Genomic DNA, 4,683 nt, shown 5'->3' with positions numbered 1-4,683 from the left:
TCTTTTCAGTTTTATACTTGAAGTTCATGACCAGGAAAATTATTGGGCAATAACTGTAGAATTATTAAAATGAAACTATCTTCTCCAACTGGCTTATTTTACAGTGTAGCTGAGGGACTGGCGAAGCTTAACTTTTATAAGGTTATAAGTTTTAAAGTACTGTAAAACTTTTCTAAAAGTTATAATGTTTTATAAAACTAAAGGAGGGTAATGAGAAAAGTTTTTCTCCCCATGGGTAACTACTCTGAATACAAGAGACATCTGATTAGCTAACTAAGACATGATCTTGATCCCATTTGACTTAAAAGGGAATTTTGCCATTTTCTTTAATAGGAACAGGATTGGGCCCTTAATTTCCCATCTCATTCAACTATAAACTCTAATAAACCCTGAAATCCACAGCTCTTGGTGTAGCTGAGAATCGGGTCCATTGCAGGCATATATAACTATTAGGTCATCTAGGTCATCCCCTGCCATTACAGATTTTTTCCCTACAGTATATTGTTTAACACTTTGTCCAGTCTTTTTAAATGTCCCCCAATTGCTTCCCCAATTTCTTTAGGGGATTATTCCATAATCTAGTAGATTCCACTATCAGGAATTTCCTCCCCCCCTCATAGTTAATATAATTTTTTTCATAATTTTATCCCATTACTTCTAGTTATGCCCCCTTGTAGCATCTAAAAACTTTTCACTTGTCTTTCACTATCATTGCTGTCTTTCTTTTTGCCAAGCAATCTCTCTCTCCTCTAGTCCTAAATCCTCTTTCTTATGTCAGGCCCCATTACTAGGGAAATGTGCCCCTCTTCCTTTCAAAATTAATCTTTGCCAGTCTTTCTGGTGCTAGTAGTTTTTACTTCTGATCAGGGCCGGATTAATGTTTTGTGGGCCCTGGTGCCCGGATTGTGGCCCTGCCTATGCTCTGTTCTGAGGTCCTGCCCCTGCTTGGCCTCTTCGCCTCAAGGCCCAGCCCACTGCTCACATAGGGGAGAGGGAGTAGAGAGGAGTGAGCAGGGGACAATGGGGGGGAAGGGGTAGAGAGGAGCGAGCGGTGGGTGGAGCCATGGGAGGAAGAGGCCAAGTGGTGGCAGGGCCTTGGGGTGGAGCATGGGGGGGTGGAGCCACGGTTTAGGTGCTGGGGCCCCTTCTCAGTGTGAGCCTGGTGCCATTGTAAACTTGGTACTGCTCCTGATACATCCTTGAAGTGATATTACTCAAGCTATGGCTACATAAGAGAGATTACAGCGGCACAGCTCCACTGCTGTAAGATCTCTAGTGCAGTGATTCTCAAACTTTTTTTTTGCAGACCACTTGAAAATTGCTGAGGGTCTCAGTGGACCGCTTAATGATCTTTCCAAATATTGTCTGTACTGTTAGCTAACTATTGTAAAGCACTTTGGGTAAAAGTGCTATATAAAAAAAATCTTAATAATAATTAATTTTTTTGTTTTACAAATTAAAGCACACAACTCATATTTTAATATCCGTAGTCTTACCTGCCACATCTGAGACTGTGAAGGAGGGCTCTCTCTCTCCGGCAGCTGCAGTCCTGGAGCTGGGGAAAGTCGCCTTTTTCTCTGGTCATCACATCCCTACATGACCCAAATTCCCCTCTTCCCCTCTTCTCACCCCACTGCTCCCTCCCACCTACCCTCTATTTCCCCCAAGGCCACCACCTCACCTCACCTCACATGTGTGTCCTCTCCAGGGTCCAGGCACCTAATTAGTGGAGCCATGCCTGTGCAGCTCCACTAATTAGGTGAATGGCCTTCATTCTCTCATGTGCAACTGCCCAGGCATGCACTTTAGAGGGAACTGTCCATAGACTACCTGAATGGAGCTCGCAGACCACTGGTGGTCCACAGACCACAGTTTGAGAACCTCTGTTCTAGTGGAGCCAGTTTAAGCTGGTCTAAGATGACAGAAGAGAGCTCTTTCATTGGCTTAATTACTTCACTCCCCTGAGTGGCAGTAGCTATGTTGGTATGAGAAGCTCTCCTGCCGACATAGCACTGTTTGCACTGGTGCTTAAATCAGCATAAATGGTTGCTCATGTTGATTTAAACTGTAGTGTAGCCATAGCCTCACTCACTGTAGGGAAAGAGTATTTCTGTTACTGCGAGTGTAAGCGGATAAGATTTGGGGTACAATCTGAATATTTTGGTGCCAGATTCTGCTCTCAAGTATAGCCATACAACCTCACTGGCTTGAATAGAGTTGTACTGATGTTAATGAGAGCAGAAGTTTGCTTGTTATTTTTAAGTGGCAGCTATGCTGAATGTAAAGTGTTGAGTAACCTTTTGAAAAGTTGAGTGTCTTGAGTAAATGTTCATATTTTGTGTTTCTACAGAACCTTCTATCTCAGACTATGAAAGCACTCTACAAACTTTAATTGGTTTTCATATAATTTCTGTGAGCTAGGTTGGAGTTACTATCCATTTTTCTCAGATGATGAAAACAGAGGCATAGAATTGTAACAGCTATATTTTCAAAGCTGGTCTTTAAGGGGAGGGATAGCTCAGTGGTTTGAGCATTGGCCTGCTAAGCCCAGGGTTGTGAGTTCAACCTTTGAGGGGGCCACTTAGGGAGCTGGGGCAAAATCAGTACTTGGTCCTGATAGTGAAGGCAGGGGGCTGGACTCAATGACCTTTCAGGGTACCTTCCAGCTCTATGAGGTAGGTATATGTGCCTATATTATTAGAGTTGGATGACTATCTTTAGATACAATGGGCCTGATTGTCAGAGGTGCTGATCAGCCAAAGTTTCCATTTACTGAAACTGGAGTTTTAGTTCTTCTGAAACGGGGAGGCCCATAGTATCTCCAGTTGAGCACTCAGAATTATTGGCCTCTGCTGAAAACTCTGGCCTAAGCAAATTGCTCAAGCTCACACAAGAAGTCTCTGGCAGAGCTGGGAATAGGACCCAAATAGTCTAATATACAGTGGGGTTTTAGCCACAAGCTTGTTATTCCTCCCCATATGTATGAGCTATATTCCAACTAATAAAACATTCTCCTTTCTTGTTATGTAGATGTGCAGCATATCAATAATGATGATAAACAGAAATTATTTTGAGCACAATGTGTTTGATACATATTTTTCTTATAAGCTTTTCTTCAGTCCTTACAGTCAAGGGTAGGGGCCTCGGCAGAGACAAATGCATCCTGGAGATGAATGCCTGGCTACAAGGATGGTGTCACCAGGAGGACTTCGGCTTCTTTGACCATGGGATGCTGTTCCAGGAAGAAGGACTGCTAAATGGAGATCAGGTCCACCTATCGAGAGAGAAGACAAGCATACTTGGCTACAGACTGGCTAACCTAGTGAGGAAGGCTTTAAATTAGGTTCAATGGGGGCAGGTGACCAAAGCCCACAGGTAAGTAAAAAACATGGGGACCTGGGAGAAGGGTGGCAGCATGGGCTGTTATAGCAGAAATAAGGGAGAGACAAGACAGAACTGGGGGAGGGGTTGGAAATCAAATCAGTATCTTAGATGTCTGTATACTAATGCAAGAAGTATGGGGACTAAGCAGGAAGAACTTGAAATGCTAGTAAATAAACACAACTATGACCTAGTTGGCATCATGGAGACTTGGTGGGATAATATGCAATACTGGAATATTGGTATAGAAGGGCACAGCTTGCTTAGGAAGGACAGGCAGGGAAAAAAGGGAGGAGGTGTTGCCTTATATATTACAAATGTATATACTTGGATTGAGGTTGAGATAGAAATAAGAGACAGACTTATTGAAAGTCTCTGGGTAAGGATAAAAGGGGTAAAAAACAAGGGTGATGTCATGATAGGGGTCTACTACAGATCACCAAACCGGGAAGAAGAGGTGGATGAGGTTTTTTTAAACAACTAACAAAATCATCCAAAGCACAGGACTGGGTGGTGATGTGGAACATTAGCTACCCAGACATTATTGGGAAAATAACACAGCAGGACACAGATTATCCAACAAGTTCTTGGACTGTACTGGAGACAAAGCTACTAGAGGGGAGCCTGTTCTAGATTTGATTTTGACAAATAGGGAAGAACTGATTGAGAATTTGAAAGTGGAAGGCAACTTGGGTGAAAGTGATCATGGTAGAGTTCATGATTCTAAGGAATGGTAGGAGGGAGAACAGCACAATAAAGACAATGGATTTCAAGAAGGCAGATTTTAGCAAACTCAGGGAGTTGGTAGATAAAATCCCATGGGAAGCAAGTCTAAGGGGAAAAACAATTGAAGACGGTGGTTTTTCAGAGAGACATTATTAAGAGCACAAGAGCAAGCTATCCCACTGCGCAGAAAAGATAAAAAGTATGGCAAGAGACCACCCTGGCTTAACCAGGAGATTGTCAATGATCTAACATTTAAAAAAGAATCCTACAAAAAGTGGAAACTCGGTCAAACTATAAAGGATGAATATAAACAAATAATACAAGTAAGTAGGGACAAAATTAGAAAAGCCAAGGCACAAAATGAGTTCAAACTAGCTGGGGACATAAAAGGAAACGAGAAAACATTCTAAAAGTACATTAGAAACAAGAGGAAGACCAAGGACAGGGTAGTCCTGTTACTCAACAAGGGGGGAAAGACAATAACAGAAAATGTGGAAATGGCGGAGTTGCTTAATGACATTGTTTCAGTTTTCACCAAGAAGGTTGGTGGCAATAGGATATCTAAAATACTGAATG

The sequence above is a fragment of the Chelonoidis abingdonii genome, chromosome 6 (genome assembly GCF_003597395.2).
Source record: "Chelonoidis abingdonii isolate Lonesome George chromosome 6, CheloAbing_2.0, whole genome shotgun sequence".
NCBI classification, from domain to species: Eukaryota; Metazoa; Chordata; order Testudines; family Testudinidae; genus Chelonoidis; species Chelonoidis abingdonii.
Note: the sequence above shows the minus strand (reverse complement) of the source record.